Source organism: Coturnix japonica, chromosome 2, assembly GCF_054131305.1.
Source record: "Coturnix japonica strain WE chromosome 2, WE-NBRP24, whole genome shotgun sequence".
Taxonomy (NCBI): domain Eukaryota; kingdom Metazoa; phylum Chordata; class Aves; order Galliformes; family Phasianidae; genus Coturnix; species Coturnix japonica.
The window spans coordinates 32172481-32192424 of NC_140664.1; the positions used below are offsets into that span (position 1 = coordinate 32172481).

At 39.3% G+C, this 19944-nt stretch overlaps 1 long non-coding RNA gene across 1 annotated transcript; it reads left to right on the forward strand.

The window, feature by feature from the left end:
* Positions 1-1889: 1889 nt before the first annotated feature.
* Positions 1890-9180, forward strand: LOC146761760 (uncharacterized). The gene is made up of 3 exons (XR_014943350.1): positions 1890-1971; positions 2872-2911; positions 9046-9180. It is a non-coding gene; the product is annotated as an uncharacterized LOC146761760 (long non-coding RNA).
* Positions 9181-19944: the final 10764 nt, after the last annotated feature.

Sequence of the window (19944 nt, forward strand, 5' to 3'; positions counted from 1 at the left end):
GGTTCTGAAAGTTGTAAACACTAGGGGGAAGTTGTTCACTAGGAGAGTGGTTAGGCCCTGGAACAGGCTGCCCAGGGAGGTTGTGGATGCCCCGTCCTTGGAGGTGTTCAAGGCCAGGTTGGACGGGGCCCTGGGCAACCTGATCTAGTAAATGTGTATGTTTGGTGGCCCCGCCAGGCAGGGGGGTTGGAACTACATGATCCTTGAGGTCCCTTCCAACCCGGGTCATTCTGTGATTCTGTGAAAGATAGCAAGAAATGGCCTTAGCTGGACTATAAAAGAAATGGATGAGGGTTGATGTGAAGACAGTCATTTAGTATTTTTACATATGAAACGTGAAAATACATTTTTGGCCTTCTGTCATTAATTTTTTGTAGCTGACAGATGGTGAATATTCAGAGTTTTAAACGTTATTCCCCTCGGAAAACTAATGTGTTACCTTTGAGAGAGTACTGGCCCCTTGTGACTCAATACCATCTATTCAGCTGAATTTGCAATGTAATCGTGGAATAAATAAAGCCAGCAGTAATTCAGAATTCAGTTTGCATTGGTCACTGCGATTTGTGTGACAAAAATCCAACGCACTGCAAACATTTTCATTTTTTAATAAGATATTAATATTTGTACCGATTCTGCATTGTTCTTCCTTGTCTGTACTGCTCGGAATGTGGTGGAGTGAAAACTGTCCTTAAAGAGTACAAGTTCAGCAGGATTCCAGTCTGCATTGCAAGCTTTACAGAGTCTCCGCTCAAACGAACCTTTTTGATGGGGAATAATGCGCCACTCTGAGGGCTTGCTGGAATGCTCTGTGGCAATTAGTTCTGTAATACTATAGTTTAAGTTCCTGCATTATGCGTCTCTAGAGACTCTGGAGGTATATATGGTGCATTTTTCAAAATGCTTTTAGTCCCCCTTTTTTTTCAGTCTCTAATTCTCCATTTTCTAATAATTATCTGTGGGAAAATTGCTTGTGATCTTAACAGTAAGAGTTTGATTCCACAACCCTTTGCCATCAGATTAGTGTATAGGAGACTTGCACAGATACAATTGCATGGGTAATGATTTGCAGAGCTGTTGCAGATGGAGCTATGTCTAAAGCACTGTACTGGCAATTTCCTCACTGGCCTTGATCTGATGAGAAGTACCAGCAACAGCAACATTCACATCAGGACAGGATTCCAATTCCTGTGGGGCAGGTCTCTTCTCACTAGTGACAAATGACAGGACAAGGAGAAATGGCCTCAAGTTGCACCAGGGCAAGTTTAGGCTGGATATTAGGAAGAACTTCTTTACAGAAAGGGTAGTTAGGTACTGGAATGGGCTCCCCAGGGAGGCGGTTGAATCGCCATCCCTGGTTGTGTTTAAGAGCCGTTTGGATGTGGTGCTCAGGGATATGATTTAGCAGACGGTTTTTAGAGTTAGGGTACTGGTTAGGCTGCAGTTGAACTTGATGATCTTCAAGGTCTTTTTCAACCTGGATTATTCTATGATTCCTCACGATTATTTGAGGCACATACTGAATGGCTACGAAAGGGTCTTAATACCCTTCTAGATTACCATGGAGCTCAGAAAGAACAATGCTCATTGGTTAACCATGGAATTACAAGGTAGATCAAAATCTTCTCTGTTGCATTCAACAAAACTTTTTGGATTTTTTTCCCTTCTGCTTTCAGAGTAGTGATTGTGTCAACTTAATAGTAAACTTAAGGGGTGAAAGAATGACATTTTTCTCTTCAGCTTTATTGAACAAGAATAGAAAGAGAACATACTTATTTTAAGAATTAGGAAAAGCAATATGGCAATACCTCCTTCAAAAGCAGTTAAGACACACGTTCTTAAGTTCTTAGAAAATGATTCTTTTCATTCTAAGGATTCTTTTAATTTCTAAGGATTCTTTTCTTAGCACGTGAAGACCAAGTCCAAATAACCATTATTTTCTCCAACAGAGTCTCTCACTGGACTGTAAAACAGGTACAGTATTAAGTCTTGGCTACAGATAGAAAGTGAACCTGAGAGTCTTACACACTAATAATAGCAAACAGACAAACTGTAAATAACACGATGCCCGTGTTTTCTGGCATAATCAAATAGCTCAAAAAGATTGTGAAGCGGCTTGTTACAGAAGAAGAAAAATGTATGCTACCAATGGTTTTCTGTTTCTCCTGCCTAAAGCTGTATTAATATACAATCTGTGAATTATGATCTAGTATTGGTAAAACACTAAGAAATAGGTGGAAGTAGGTGGGCTCCAGTGATTCCCACCAACCACAGTTACTGTAATTCAGTGTGATTGGGAAGGTCTGTGGATGGTTCATGAAACAAAGTCAAAAGCTTAGGTGGGTCACTGCTGAGGAACATGCCTTCATGTGGTAATTAAACAACTACAGACTCGGTATCCTGTGTGAAACACAATCCCATGCTGAAGGCCAGAACAGGTCCCAGATTCCAGCAAGCATCCTTTTACAGGGTTTGAATAGCTTCAGTACTACGTTATCATCTATGGGATGGTGAATTTCAACATATGGAACAGGCGTTCTGGAAAATATGCTCACCATAAAAGTGTAATAATGTTGTACATTACGTTACTGTTGTCAGTGCATTTCCTTTTCTTGGGAATGAGGAAATACAGGTTTGCTCTTAGGAAAGAATTCAAAGGAAAAGATGGTATGGAAGGTCTGCAAATACTCATAGTACTTATCAAACTGTAATTGATGGATAGTGGAATAGAATGCAATGGCTAATGGGTAACGTTATAGCAGTTACACAGCTAAATCTGTGTATGCAGCTTTAAATTCCAATGCAGTTTTTTATTCCACTGTAAGAATGACAATTTTAACTCCTGGCTTTGTTTTTATATTCTTTGTTATCCAGTGTATCAATCTTGATGGGCTCCGTTACCTGAAACCATGAGGTAAGACAGGAGCTTTCCACACTGACAAGCTTTTTTCCATGTATACGCTAATGTAAAGCATTGACATTTTTGATAACAGTGTGTGCTAGCTGTTTGGCTTAAGTGATTGTATAAATCACATATCAGAGTAGGCTGGGTCAGTGGCAATAATTAATTGCTGACAGATCTTCTCTTATTAGTTCTTAAGAAACACAGTCTAATAATTATTTAAAAGATATATACAAACCACCTTTGTTTATTAAATTCCCTGAAATCATCTCTGTCGATTAGTTTTAAATCTAAATCTGCTTGCATTTGATCTGAAATGAGTGTTTTCTCTTGCTTTTTTGTCCTAATCACGCTCATTGTAACTGCACGTTTGAAATTTGGCTATGCCAGCAGCATAACTGTAACTCAAAGGGAAGAGTAACAAGCAAATACTGGGGTAGAAAAGACAACCAGTAGCCGCAGTGTATATAGCAGCAGTTCCACCTTTTCCTTGTGCCCTGATTTGGACTGAGATAATTTTCATCCTAGTAGATGGTACGGTACTGTCTTTTGAAGTTAGGATGAGGATAATTTTGATAACAGCAATTTTTTAGTTGCTGTTGAGCAGTGCTTGCATTGAGCCAAACGGTCTTCTGCATCTCACGCTGCCCTGCCAGCAAGGAGCTGGGAGGTAGGAAGGGATGCAGCCAGGACAGCTGACCCAAACTGGCCAAAGGGATATCTCATATCATGTAGTGTCATGTGGAACAATCAAACACAGGGACCTGGCTGATGGAGCAGGTGTTGCTTAGAGACTGGCTTAGCGTCAGTCAACATGTAGTGAGCAATTGCATTGTGTATCAGTTGTTGTGTATATTCTATTTTTATTCTAATTTGTTATTATTAATTATCTATTTCTGTCCTATTAAACTGTCCTTATGTCAGCCCACAAAGTTTACCATTTTTCCAGTTCCCTCCCCCATCCCACTGGAGGTAGGGGAGTGAGTGGCTGTGCAGTTTTTAGCTGTGTGATGGATTAAATCACACCACCTAGATTTTATTTTTTTTTTAATTTTTTTTTTTTTTTTGCTATGTAGTTTGTCAGTGGTTAGACAGACAGTCAAGTCACAGAACTGTAGGGGTTGGAAGGGACCTTTAGAGATCATTGAGTCCAACCCCCCTGCCAAAGCAGGCTCCCTATACCACGTCACACAGGTAGGCATCCAGTTGGGTCTTGAATATCTCCAGAGAAGGAGGCTCCACCACCTTTCTGTGCAGCATGTTCCAGTGCTTAGTGGTATAATGTGGTATAATGTTGCATGAGATGTTAGCTGCTAACCAGTTTAAAAGGAACTGGAAGGATTTCTCCAATGCCAGCTCCAAGTTAGCTTGCTCTGACAGATCCTCAGGAAGTCAGAGTAATTCCTTTCCCCAAACCCAGTACTAATGACCAGACCTTGCTGTCTATACAATTATATCTATGCAAGATGTCTTAATCTTCTATTAATACTTTTAAACCACTAATATGGACTTACGTTGTTAAAATTGAGTGTTTCAGACGTACAGCACCTACCAAAGTGTCCACCGAGTTCTATAAAATACACTGAAATATAAAAGCAGTATGGTACGCTTTCTATCACAGCCACACCATTTTTCTGGCCAAAATGTATATTTTGTATCACTTCTGCACTTCCCCTGATAAATTCAGCAAAACCCACCAAGAAAGTGTTCAGTAGTGCAACAAGTGAAGATTAAGATGGTGAAGGGCCTGGAGCATCTCCCCTGTGAGGAGAGACTAAGCGAACTGGGTCTGTTTAGCCTTGAGAAAAGAAGGCTGAGAGGGGATTTGATCCAGGTTTATAAATACCTGAGGTGTAGGGGCCATAGTGGCAAGGCTGGTCTCTTTTCAGTAGTGCGTGGGGACAGGACTAGGGGTAATGGGATGAAAGTACAGCATAGGAAGTTCCGCACAAATGTGCACAATAACTTCTTTACAGTGAGGGTGACGGAGCACTGGAACAGGTTGCCCAGGGAGGTGGTGGAGTCTCCTTCTCTGGAGATATTCAAGACCTGCCTGGACGCCTACCTGTGTGATGTGGTGTAGGGAGCCTGCTTTGGCAGGGGGGTTGGACTCGATCTCTAGAGGTCCCTTCCAAACCCTACAATTCTGTGATTCTGTGAAGTGAAGAATTGTATTCCTGAAAAATGTTTACGTTCAGCATCTCCGTAACAGTGTACATGTATACATTTGCATCCGGATCATGTTCCTCTGCTATCTAAGGTTATACCCTGGTTTCATTTGTATCACTGTCTATAATCAATTTATGTATAATTATGTAGAGTATATTGCCATCTTTGTTTTCCTGAGAAACATTTTAAGGTCCAGACTCAACTTATAATCAAACTGTTTTTGCAATGACCTGTGGTAAATTTCTTCATCCTTGTCTGACTTAAGGGATTTATCTCTTTAAAAACGTCCTCATTGTGGGATACTGAGGTCTTGCCAGTATATTCTGATCTAGATACAAGCTATTTTCTCAGTCCTTGAAAGCACAGTTCCTACTGAAGAGCTGATGTATTTCTACATTTACTTTGGGTGCTGTGTCCTCTCACTGAACAAAACAAGAAAAAAATGTACATTCATTCTCTTTGAGTAATATGAGAGGTCAAATTCAGCACCACTATCAGTGTACACTGGAGTTGCGTCTGTTGACATCAAGCTACATTTGCCCATCAAAATTATAGAAGCTGCAGAAGACAGCTCTGTGATTCATATTTTGTATTAGTTCTGCCTTGCTAAACAGTCACCACAATTTGCCACTGCAGGCAAAAAAATCTACCCACCCACCCTTTAATCAGTGTGATGATAAAAGGAATGAATCACCAAGGGCTAATAGAACTTAGTTAATATCTCTGTTTGTTTATTTCATTGACCAAAATATGTGGGAGAAGCGGCCTATGAATCATTTCATGTTTTGTAGTTGCGTGGCTTTAAAACATTCTAATTGAATCAGGAGAAGGGGAAAGTTTTACTTTCTTATTTATAAGTAAGCATTACACCTATATTGCCAGTGCAGCTGCACAGCATCCCTAGTATGAATGTATTTCATAGTTTCATAGTTTCATAGTTTCGTGCGGGTCGTATTCATCTAAGTTAATCTACAATGCAGAAATTAAAGCAAATAACTTTTTATTTTGAATTTAGTCTAATAGAATGAATGAATATCAAATAAATCTGACCAAATCCATTGGCTGTAGTACAATCTATTTTTATTTTAATAGCTTCATCAAAGAGAGGCATGAAATCTTTCCCGCATCCTTGTATTACACTCTAGACGCAAAAGCTGTCCAGATTTCTGAGGCTGTGATTATGTGCATAATGCGCATTGATCAGCTGCTGGATCAACACCTCTAGTTCCAGTCCACTCAGAATTGTCTCTGGGCTGGGGGGGATTATTTTTTATCTCAGCCTTGGTTTCTGCCCTCAGTTCTAGCCACACTTTTCTTATCAGTAAAATACATTAGGAGTGCTTCCATGTTTAGCCTTGAGAAAAGAAGGCTGAGAGGGAATTTGATCCAGGTTTATAAATACCTGAGTTGTGGGGGCCATTGTGGCGAGGCTGGTCTCTTTTCAGTAGTGCATGGGCACAGGACTAGGGGTAATGGGATGAAACTACAGCATAGGAAGTTCCACACGGATGTGTGCAAGAACTTCTTTACAGAGAGGGTGATGGAGCACTGGAACAGGCTGCCCAGGGAGGTGGTGGAGTCTCCTTCTCTGGAGATATTCAAGACCCACCTGGATGCCTACCTGTGTGACATGGTGTAGGGAACCTGCTTTGGCAGGGGGGTTGGATTCGATGATCTCTAGAGGTCCCTTCCAACCCCTACAATTCTGTGATTCTGTGATTCTTTGTTTAGTTATTCTTCATTGTTAAAATGACGACATCTCAATCATTCTCTCTCACTTGCTTTTTCAGAGCTGTTGCGACTTGCTTTCAGCAGTAGTTGTCAGATAGCATCATTTAAAGGGTAAACAGATCTGCCATTCCTACTTATAAAAAACAAATAATTTTTCATTAGTTTGCTTGTTTGTTTGTTTGTTTTTAGTAGATCCACTAGGTGGTGCTTGAAATAAGCTACCCCGGTGTGACTCGTTTAGCCATGCCCAGTGAATTTCTCAGAAATTCAGAGGCAAGAGGGAATTAGTGTGACTGTGAAATGTTAAACTTTAATTCATTAGTGTAAGCTCCAACAGGGATATTACTGGCAACAGGATTAAGGCTTCTCTCCAAGTGCTCGGGTTCCTCCTTTTCCAAAGCCAAGTTTTTTATATCATAGGTAGTACTAGATTTTCACCACCATGGAGATATAATGCTCTCAAGTGCTTTTCCTTCTCCAGTGCTCATAGAATTGTAATTCATTACTATTTTTGTGGAAGACACTTCATTAATATTTTTGGCTTTTCAATAATTTCGTTCCATTCAAAATGATTTGGGTAAGTTGTTCATTAAATGCATTAAATAAAAATGAAGGCTTGTATTACCAGATTGCTTCATCCATCCTGAAAGAAGTTTAACTTCCAACAAGAGATGCAGGAAGGCTCTTGCAGTATTCCTGTGCATGGCCAGGGGTAGGAGCAGGAAGGCACTTAACGGTGGTTTATGCAGATATGAATTGAAGACTCTGTGCCAAATTCCTTGTGAAGACCAAGGCTTGTTTTCTCTCAGATAATTATTTAGCCATTTGCTGCACAATTGCTGTTCCTGATGCAAGCCAACTTCTTCAGAGCTCTGAAAAAATCACTTCACTGCAGAGGTCTCTATATGCCCGTATGTGCTGTTCAGTTGCCCAGTAATTCCCCTACCACTCAATCTGTCTGGCATAATTATTTGTTCCTGATGCTGCTTTTCTATCAGAGGGTTTTAGTTATGTCAAACATCTACTCAGCACCTCTTGGGAGCTCCTCCAGCTGCCAGGAGAAGCTGGCCCTTGGGCCAATCCAGTTTCCTCTCCCTCTGCCCAAAGATGAGGGAGGTGAGAATGCTGGGATTTCAAGTTTTCACCTGCATGTGATTTTGAGGGAAGTGCCTCTCAAAGGGCATTTCTCTTAGTTGGGATGAGGGAGCTGGGGAGCTGAAGTGGGGAAATCCAGGGAAAATTGAAGGTAATACTGAGGAGAAATCAGAGGTGTTGTGTGAACAGGAGCATTAGCATGAAGATGGGAGTCACCACAGCAGAACAATCTGAGAGGCACAGGACAAAAATGTTCAACATTCACATTGAGACAGAATATAAAGGAAAAGCATATAGGAATTGACAGTGGAATAGCCTCTAGATAATCCATAATAAAATGCCCTAAAGGATGCTCATACAAATCCAGAGAATTCAGACGTTGTTATTGATAATTCACTGCAGCCAAATGCAATGTGACATTTAGATATAATGGAAAATCTGGTTAGCTCATGGCCAAAGCACAAAGCTTCCTTTCTCCAGGTTCGGAAGCAAAGCGAGATATGCAAACGAGGGAGAAGTACATGAGAAGCTAATCTTTCACTTGCAGAATGCCTACATCAAGTTGGATATATTCACGCTTGAAATATAGTCTGTGAAGGATCAGCCTAACAATATTGATCTCACAGAAGAAAAAAAACAGAAATGATTTGAGTCACTGGAAAGACAGAGAAGAAATTAATCACAAATTCAGAGAGCAGTTTTTGCAAGAATTGAAAAATAGATCCCAAAAAAGAGGCTTCCTTATTATCTGGAATGCATTTTGGAACAATGTAGATTTCAGTAATATGAAATATGCAGATTAGAAGATGTTAGTGCAATCCTCAATTAATATGAAGTTAATTGTTTAAAGTCTTCTTCCTTTTATTTATTTTCTTTTTTATTGTAGCTCTGAGAAGGAAACAAATTTTATATATATACTACATTTTTTCTTCAGTCAGTTGTTACTGCTGTATCACTTTTCGTTTTGATATCTAAATATCTTCATCTTTCAATATGCACATTGCCAACATTTTTCTTTAAGCCAAAATTGACATTTGTATGATTAAGTGATTGTGCTGCTTAAGTATCATAATTATTGGTTGTTTTCTGTGTGGTTTTATTGTTTATGTATTTATTCAATTAATTTGTAATGACCTCATTGTTATCTACAGCTTCTGATTCAATGTCATGGCTAAAAAGAAGATTGAAAATATATGTTCAGATTGTATCAGTGGCAAAATCAACAGAATCACCACTAGAAGATGTGAGTGTGCTGCATAGGCCAGGCCAGAACTGCATGTGATTGTTTTAACTGCATGTGATTGTTTCAGCAGGCAGCCAGAAGAGAAGCCTTCGGTCCTCTGAGTCCTAAAAGAAGGAGAGAAGGAGAGAAGGAGGAGGGAGAATAGGAGGAAAGGAGGGAACTGCTGTCTGTGGCAGGCTTAGCAGAGAGCGTCTTGAAATCCACACTCAGAAGGAAAGGTCTCTGACCTCTGTGCTTTAACACTGCACACAGTGTTATCAGATGTAATATAATTTGAAGAGAGAATACAAATTCAAGAACTGAGGAAGTGCTGAATAGGTCTTGTTTGCCTTGGTAGGACGTCAGTGAAGACACAGGAAAGAGGTTAGTTTCTATTTCACTGACTGGGGGTTATGTAACTTTTCATGTGTTTAAACAAGTGGTTTAGTTAGCTTGTCAGAACTGCTTGTAAAAAAAACAAAGCAACAACTAGGAGCAATAAGTATACCAAGATTAAAAGGAGAAAATGTAACTTTGTTATAATTTAATGCTAAGGCAGAAAAAAATGATGCTTTCTTCAGTTAGTTCATAAATTTTCTAGTGCACACTAACTAGAATAATGATTAGGTTAAATAAGGATTATTTTCCCTGCCATATTCTGAAATTGCTATTAACTTATGGCCAAACCCATTCTTGGTGCAGCTTCACACAATCGAATAACATTACAGTTTTAGAAGCATTTTCTGGGGCAATCTGTAAAACAGATATTGGAAAGCTTACAGAGAAGTCAGGCTGAGGACAGAACTGCAGATGCGTAACTTGATTAAAAGCCAGAGCAACACAGCCTTTGTGAAGGGGAAGAAAAGTGCTCTGGCTAGTGAGACAGCATGCCAAGATGTTCTTAAAGCAGAGAAGATTTTGCACAGGCTTTCTCACATAATAAAGATGATTGAAGCTGGTAAATAACCATGGATTTTGCCATGAATTAAACATTAGTATGTGAGGGGAAAAAAAAAACCAACAACAAACAAAAAACAGCAACAACAAAACAAAAAGCTGAAGTAAATGGCTGTATGTCAAAACAAAAAGGGGGTTAATGTCAGGCCATCCCAGGGATCTGCACTAAGACCATATTATTTTTCTAATGAAGCAAATCCTTTTACCCACTTGTAAAAACAGGCTGATATGAGATGGAAATAAGTCTGTGTGAATTCAAGGATGAGGTACCCCTTTGCAACAAGATAGAGTTGACTAATAACTATTGTGAGATATATAGAGTACAGTGTGTGCCTGTTTAGTGGTTATATTGACTGCTCATGTATATATATATGAAATGCCATTTATTTCCATGCAATTGCTCACACTCTTTTAGGATTGTCACTTCTCCCTTCCAAAACATTTCTCACTGGCAACCAAAACAGAAATACAATTCCTGGCTTGTCTCATGGATGATTAGTCAGCAATCTCCCCCTCCTGCCCAGACTTTCCTTGCCTCCTATTCAGAGGTTGTCTCATTTACTGAGACCCTTGATTGGTCTTGTGAAGTGCAGTCTTGTTCTAATTACAGCTATTCCATTAGGATTCTGTAAAGACTGTTTCTTGTTCACCTCTGAAAGTGTTTTCTCTCTGTGCATTCCTATACTCCCATTTCTCTCTAACATCAAAACTATGTTACTTTTCTTCAAATGTTATTTTTTCATGCTTTTTTCAATGTTATCATCTAACTTATGGCAACAAGTTTTCTGTAGATTAGTGTGGTCTTACTGTTTTCTTATTCCCTGTCCAACTCTGTCATTTTTAATCTTTTTTTGGTATGTAGATGCAAGCTGTCAGAGACCAGGGGTATCTTTATGTTCTATGTCTACACAAAAGCTCAGGGTAGAATGTAATGCAGGAACATCAACAATAGTAATATCAGCATCGTTGCATGCCTAATATTATTCATCTTCAGAGTTTTTTAGGAATCACAAACATTTTGGCTTAACTACTTCATGAATTGCTTAAGCCAAAAAGAAATTGTGAATGCCCAGAGAAGCTGTGGATTCCCCATCTCTGAAGATATTTTGGCCAGGTTGGATGAGGCCCTGGGCTGCCTGATCTGGTGGGTGACAGTCCTACTTACAGCACGCAAGTCGGAGCTCAATGATTGTTCAAGTCCCTTCCAACTTAAGACAGTCTATGATTCTATGATTCTGTGAAGGTACCTCCTCTTCTGTGCTCATGACTTACATTTAATTTCACTGACATCACAGCAAGTTCCCCTGCCTGGATAGCAGCAAGGAATTTGCAGGGAAAGGCTGTTTCAGTGCCTAGGGATAGTTCTGTCCTCTGGCTACTAGGGAAATGTTGACAGTAGATAGAAGTGGGTTTATTATGTTTCTGTAATGGCACCACTGTAAAGACTTTCAATATGATTAAGACTGAAGAAATATGTAAAGAATATCAAGAATAAAAATATATCATTTACTTATTAAATTTGTTGAGTCAGTGAATATGTAGCGAATGCCAACCTGGATTAAAGTTTATATGCCATTCAAGAACTCAAATATTTTTTCACTTGGCAAGCAAGAGTCTGTGTAAACAGGACTTCCCTGAAAGTAGCAAGGAAAGATTATGCAATGTGGTTATTTATTAGCCTTGGTTTTACAGTCCGGAAGATGGGTAAATAATGCCCTAATGCTTAGAAATTAAATGACTTAAACGGTACAGCTTAGTCTCTGTTCAACTTCTTCATACTTTCCCAGAAATAGATTTCTTGATAAACTAAATAGTTTTCAGAAGTGCTTTATTCTCTTTCAGTACTTTGTGCCAGTTTAAGCACTTTGAATATTCATTTGCACTGTACAGTGTAACGGCTCAGAACATTTTTTTTTCACAGAAGGTAATTTTGTAATCTTGGAATGGAGTAACTGGATGGTTGTCCTCTGGAGGGATCACAGTCTAAGTCCTCTGGAGGGATCTACAGTCTAAATAAATTAATTAACATATAAGAACCGTTTGTTCTGTGTTTAAAAAATAACAGTTTAGAGCTAATTGATATTCCTTAAAAAAAAAACAACTTAACTGAAAAAGAAACTACCAAAGATGAGATTCTTGACTCACTGATCATATCTGCTTTCCATTCGAATACGGGAAATTAATTTGTGTAGTGGTGCATATCAGTCTTGTGTATCTGGTATCAGATCTAAACTCCTAGTCACTCTACCCACTTTCCTCTGCAGTCTTTTTTGCAACCCAGTTATCAGTCAGAGTTTGCTCACAGGTTTTGACAGTGTCAGTACAGCTTACCTAACAAGACGTATGGCTCTTTGCTGCTGACCTCATGTGTAGAAGTAAATGAAATTTTGCCTTTACTGTGTTTGCAGCATTTCACTGGTCGTCTTCTCTGAAGTCATGGTGAAAGTAAATAATGCCTCCTATTTATTTCCAAGGAAACTACAACAGATACATAAAGCACAAGAGCACTAGTTGATAGAGCAAATTGTCAGCTACAAAACCTTATTTTTAACTTAGTAACCATCATTAGCTGTGCATTTTTTTGCAAGTGATGGACAAAAGCTTGCATGCCACGCTCATAAAAATCTGCACCAATGGAGGTGATCCACTATTTCACAGCTGCTATAATGGCGTTAATGCTGTGAAAATGTTGCCCATGCAATCCATTTTTCATTGGCCTGAAAAGATGGAAGTCAGAAGGCATCAAATCCAGACTGTTTGGTGGGCATGGTAAGACAGTCCAGCCAAGACTGCCAGTGTGCTCCACAGTCTTCAAACTGCTATTGGGCTTGTTGCTGTTGTGTTGCAAGAGAAAGGTTGTCTTCTTCTCTGGCCTTGTTTATGCATATGAGCTAATCAAGATGCTCTTCATTTCAAGGTGTGACAGATGTTCATGGCTGTCTAGAATGTGGCTTGTGCTTCATATTGCTGTAGCTTCAATTGAAATGCACTCCCACCACCTCACTGTGCTTGCGTCCACTTTTTGGTCTCCATAAATGTTCAGCAAGTGTTGCTGAATGTCAGTGGTTGCCACTTTTTCTGCACTGAGGAATTCAATGACACACCTTTGTTTTGTATGCATTTCCATGTCAGGTGCTGTTCTATCAGACTGCCCCTCTGCTGCCATCTGTCACATGGCAACAAAATGTAATGGAATAATGGTAGGAAGGCTCAACCTCTGTTGCCATACTACCAACAACTACCACTGATCTTTTGATCGAATATAATAAAGTAGGAAACTTCGTTTTGGAGCAGCTCCCATGTATTTTAACTGGCCATAGAAAATGGGAGATCCCTTACCAAGCATATTTGATTGTATCAGAGTAAAAATTTGTAGGAATACTGTCTCAATGTCAAATATCTTGCTATAACCTTAAGCCTTGTTTTCTGAATGTTATTTTAACACTGAAAGTGAATGAAGACATCTGATGTTTTAACTTTACTTTTTCAAGGTTTTCAGGTGCTATTATTGGTTTTATGTAAGCTTTTTAGAATGATAGATTCCTAAAACAGTGCTAAAACTCCCATTGTCTACCATTTTAAATACGGCAAGTGAGACTAAGACTATATGATATATCAAATGATATATCAAATCCTATTCTTGTCATTTATGATAGGACTTCAAAGTAACTTATGTATCTAATTGTCATTTTATCCTGGTTAAGATAAGGTACATAAATGGATTTTCCACTCTAGGCCCTAAGAACTTTTGAAAATCCCACCCACCAGCACACGATTCACAGTTTTGCATATGAATAAATGCACTTTATGCCACCATGTTGCCTGCCTGTCTGTTAGTCTCTGATCCATCTCTCCTGATCAGAACCTGACAGCTAACAATGACATAACAACATTCAACAAGAAGGCCCAAAGATATTAAGCTCTTCTAAATCATAAGAACTAGGAAAGTAATAGATTCCATTCTCTCTCCCCAAGAAAAGCATGAGCTCAGCTTTCCTCAGTCCTCTCTAGTCTGCTTAGGTGGACGAGTCATCTCCATGCAGCTCAAAACCTGCAAACTTTTGCACTGTTCCAGATGGTTCAAACTTGAATCACAGATCCAGGGAAACCAGGCTTTGTAAGTTTCACCTGTTGAAAATGAGTCATGTAGCGAACAGTAGGTTCTCAATACAGCTTTTGAAAAAAAAAAAAACACTCTTGAAAAACATGCATTTCCTCTGAAAATAACATCAACAGAAATTTTAAAATATTGTTCCTCCACAGTTTTGCTATCCTGCAGAGAAATAAATTGATCAATAAATAAGAGGCACAGCCCCTGTACTGAAGAGTTGCCCAATTGACCTTGGTGACTACTCTGTACAAGGCTCTCCAATCCAGGTTAGAGACATGCCACAAGCAGGGGATGGAAAGCAGTCTTCTCCTAGTTCACATGAGTACCATTTTCTACCCTCCAGGTGTACTTCATCTCAATCCCACATGCCCAGCCAGCAGGACCAGTACAGTGCCAGGAGGAAGCAGTGAACCCACAGGTCCCGGATCTAACAACTTTGCAAGTTCTTTTGTAAATAAATTATTAATGCCTAGGCCCATTAAGCTTTATGCCAACAGGGCAGTGAGTAATTTCAATAAAAGCACACTATGAAACACAGTAGAGATGACTGACCGCAAGCTGTAAACTGAGAAGCTGATATTAAAATGAAATAAGGTTGTCAACTGCTCATCTTAAACAGCTGAAACAAAACCGACTGGAGGCAGCATAGACTAGTTTTTAATCCAGTGCTAGGAAGGGAAGTTAGAGTAGAGCAGGAGCTATATATCTTGTTGACTCCAAAGTTTATTTGTGAAGTATGTTTATAGAGAGTTTTGATCAGTGTTATGCTCATCTATAATCAACCATTTTCCAGAAGAGTCACAGCTTCTATTGATGGCTGATTTTTACCAAAGTATCCACATCGTGATAAGGTAAATTCTATGAGAAGAAAATTATTTTTATTCATTTAGAGTGAGGCAGTAACCCACCTCATCTCAGAGACCTTGTTAGCAGTAGGGATGAAGCCTACTTGTTGCATTTGTTTTTCATTTGTAAAGAGATGTGAAGGCTTTGCTTAATGGGTTAGTTGAGGCATAACATAAGTGAGGCATAGATTCCACACAGTCATTTATTAAAGTAGCCTGATTCTGGTTATAGCACATACATCTTGGCAGTCTGGAGCTTGTCTAGGTGAGAGGATGCCCATTGTTTCAAATAGGACAGTGGCTTGGTAACTTCTGTTTGGCCTGGTGTACCCTAGCACTGCTTGTTAAAATAGAATCGTTAAATCATTAACGATGGATGGAAAAGACCTTGATGTAGTCTACCTAGACTTCAGCAAAGCCTTTGACACAGTCTCGCACAGTATTCTCCTGAGGAAACTGGCCTAGACAGGTATACCCTTCTTTGGGTAAGGAACTGGCTAGAGGGTTGGGATGATGAGAAAATTGCTCTACAGTCCCTCCTTCTGAGTATTTCTGCATGTATAAAGTTCTTGGAGCTAGATCCTGAGCCAGAGTCCCTCTGGTCACTCTGTTACCCAGTCAGGTTCATCTTATACACACTGAGACACATATAATCTTAATGAAAGATGTGTACTAGGGCTAAGGGACAGTGTGTACAGTATTGTGACAGTATTGTTTTATAGCATTTAAGGCACTTTTTTTTGGAAGCAAGCATTTGGAAGCAGGTGGAGGGAACCTATCCTGGAATTCTTATAATCCTGGCCAATGTTCTAACCACCAAGTGGGCATTAACAACGAACAACTTATTCCCTTCTCCTCCAGTGACTATGTTTTAGCAACAGAAATTGTAGTAGACTCTGAGATGGGCACTACTTCATTGCTTTGAGTCAGGAGCCCAACTCCCTGCTAAAAAACTCAGTTTTCAAGAACCCAGCTCTTCTCAGGCAAAAATCTGCTGAGTCAGGGCAGATACTGCTTCTGTGCCAAGACTTGTATTTATTACCTTGTGTATCCTGCTGCACACCACAAACAGGATCAATAAATCAACAAAACTAAGGAGTTGCAAGAGCTGCAGGTACAAGGAAACAGAGAACCACACCTTGAAACTACATACTTTTAGTGAGTACTTGCCAGTAAAGGCAAAGGAAATTAGAACTTGCTACAGCAAATCATAACCCGTAAAGGGCAGCTGAAGGCAATAACTGTGTGCCCATAATGGATGCAAGAAGAATTTCAAGGCATATGGAAGCACAAATACATACTGTATTGATTCTGCTTGCTGATTTTGCTCTCAGTTTTTCAATGATTGTCAGCTCCAGAAACCTGAGTTTACATCTTTATCACTTCTATATTTATACAGTGGAAATACTGACAAGCTGAAAAAGCACCAAAAAATCATGAGCATAGGTCCCAGGCAGGGACACAGGGACACTGCAGCCAGCAAGACTGAACACACAGTCACAGACGGAGGTTGTGAAATGCACAGACCAGGGAATAATGAGAAATTTGCTGCTCAGTTTACCAGTTTGTCTTGTCTTTTTTCTTTTCTTTCTTACACTGAAATTAGTTAGGCAAACTTCAACCAAAAATGAAGGATAGGTAGAAAACGCTAAAAAGCTCAATTAAAGCCTGAATTCTTTAATCGAATATGTGGCTGATGTCTTTTCCAACAATTACAGGCACAGATTTATGTGGAAGAAGGGAAGAGATGGCAGAGTGAAGGGAACCTACATAGCTCTTTCTTCCATTTCTTTAAGTACATATAATGTGATACACGTTCTCCTAACCATGTAGCACAGCTTGTTGTAGCCATTCTTGCTTCTTCAACATGTGTAGAATCTGAAGGGATGCCAATAAATCTGGCAGTATGTAAACCATCATTTCTGCTACATGGTTCAGCGCAGGTGATTCGTACTCTTGCTAGAGCAAGGCAGCAGGATCAAAGTGTCTCCCCATCAATTCTCAGCCCTTGAGTTACACTGCCAGTTCCTCATTGTCAGTGCTTTTCATTATCTCTTTCAAACACCAAAGATTACAGTCTTACAGAGCTGAATTATGAAACTTGATTGGGTTGTGCTTATACTATACATTTTTCCCTCTTTTTTTTTTTTTCTTTTTTTTCTTTTTTTTTTTTCTCTTGATCTCCATAACTAATACTAGACCAGGCTGCCCAGGGCCCCATCCAACCTCACCTTGAACAAATCCAGGGATCAAATCTCTGGGATCTGATCCAGGGATCAGGCATCTCTTAAAGTTCAAATTTTAATCTCACTCTTACAGAAATTGTGTATTAATGCTTGTTCAAACGTGTCTGTGGAAGACATTTATCCATACTGTTCATCAAAAGAAAATATAACTGCTACTGTAGGGCAGAGATTAAAAACAAAACAAAACCAAACAAAGAACAACAACAAAGGAGCATGGAAAATGCAGCTTCAGAGCTGATCTGTCTTCTCTCATTTGCTTCACGAGTTTTGCTATAGATTACTGTAGAGTCTAACATCTCCCAGTCCCTGAACTTTAGGCAGGACCTCTTTCAGGGTTCCCCGGTACTGAGTACTACACAAATACACAACCAATTTCGTTCTGTAGCTCTAGGATTTCATACACAGGCAGCATGTTATGAGACTGGAATCCTTGTAACCTGTGCCCTGTCCTCAGTTTACTTAAGCAAAGGGCTTTAAAAAAACCCATGAACTTACTGATATGTTTAAAAACTTAGAAACACCCCTTCTTATAATAGTATGAAGTTTGTATTAATACATACTTCCTTATATACAGTGTAAGGGAAGGGAGATATTTGAGATGCGAGTAAGAATCTGATCTTGGTGTAATTCAGCAAAATAACTGACACAGGGCAATACGTAGGTCATAAAACATCTATTAAGTCTTATCTCCCTTGGTCTTTAGTAGATTTTGAGATAGTGAAGTCCCATTTAAAAATAAATAAATAAATAAATAAATAATAATAATAATAAATATAGACTTCTAAAAGATACAGTAAAGACAAGAAAAGTGATTTTTGAGCCATAGATCATGTCTAGAAAATCTCTGGAACAACCTAAAGTCTGCCTGCAGCACTACTGTATGCCCCAAGCCTTCATTTCTGGGCCAAGGGATCATGGTGGCAGCACATCCAAAGCTGCACTGCCCATTTTCCAGGTAAGCTTGTGGGATCTTTGGTACCACTAGGTGGGAAATTGTGGGATGTGCTGCAAGTCTTCACATAGGAGGACAGCTAAAGAAAAATAAGGTTAAGCAGATAGAGGTGAATTCTTTAACCTCCAGAAAGATGGCATTTTTAACACCTTCTGTATACATATGTAAAATACCTATCTACTTTGCTTGTGCGTTTTACAGTCGGTCTAAGATAGCTGGCTATGCAACACTTGAGCATTTGCCACAGAAGACCTGTGAAAGGTACAGTGCAGACTTTATATGAATTTGAGTTTTCTACTGAATGAGTGCAAATTACAGCTATCTTTGGAAAGCCTGATTGTGTCTGGAATATACTGAATTCCAACTTCTAAGAGATATTGATACAGTTTAAAGTCTTTGTAATCATCAGTCCAAGGACACTGCAAAGGTAATGTTTACAAACAGGCACATGCAATTTACTAAGAGCTTTCAAGCACTTGATCTCTTTTTCAGATGTAATTAAACAAAACAAAAACATACAAACCTTCTCTTACAACAGGTTTTAATTACTCAGGTGAGAGGTCAAGTATTCAACATGTGATGATATATCTTCCCTGTCAAAGGCAGGAGCTGTAATTAGTGCTATAGACTCACATTCACTCATGGGATTTAATAGAAACATTAAACATGCAGATATTTTTGCAACTCGGTCTTATCGGAAATCACTGAAACTGGTGGTAAAACAAATGTTGGTCAAACACAGACCCAACACTGCAATCTGAACTGTGAAAGACCTAGTTAAAAGTTATGAGTTGATAGCTGAAGGATGTAGTAAGAGGTACGTGTATTTTCTCACCTTTCATATTTTATGGGCCAAACTCTAAGTTGTAAGAATCATAGAATCATCAAGGTTGGAAAAGACCACTGAGATCATCTTAGTCCAACCGTCAACACATCACCACTGTGCCTACTAAAGCACATCCCTCAGTGCCACATCTGACCACTGAGGTGACAAAAATAAGCACGCAAAAATTAGGAAAAGGCATTTAAAAGCAATGTATGACCTCTTCTCGTTCTTTGTTTCTTCTTATATTCCCAGCTTGCTTTTCCCCCTTGATCTTGGGTGGCTCTATATTTCCTGGCACCTTTCTCTTCCCTGCTATTCTCCTGCTCACCTCAGTTCCATTTCTGAGCTTGTACCTTTTGCTGCAACACTTTTTTCCTGCAAGCTCATTTCCTGTTCAGTCTCCCTGAATTCCTGCTGTAGCCTTTTTTTGGAAAGATAATTCTTGGTCCTCTTTACCCACCTGAATTTTGTTAAGTAGCTTTGTATGCATTCAGAAAAATGAGGGGGATGCCTGCAGACATTTCAACAGTATGGAACAGTCCAAACAGGTATGATCAAAAAGTAAGCAAACATGAAGCATATCTGCACACAGTCAGAGAATAGGAAGATAACCCAGGACAAAGTTTCATAAGCTTTTTAATAGGCCTCATGAATGGTATGGTAAATGAGTGAGGCTTTTAGCATAAGTAGGGCAAGTGATCTCAAAGGAACCTTAATCAAAGGAAATGGCTATAATAAAAATACCATTAGGAGCAGTGAACTCTTCATCTTCATTAACTGGAGCTCACTTCTGGGCAGCAAAGTTGAATTAACTTCCTCATGACGACTGAATATATTTCCATCATTGGGCTGCACCTCAAGCACTTCAGTTTTGGGCCCCTCACTACAGGG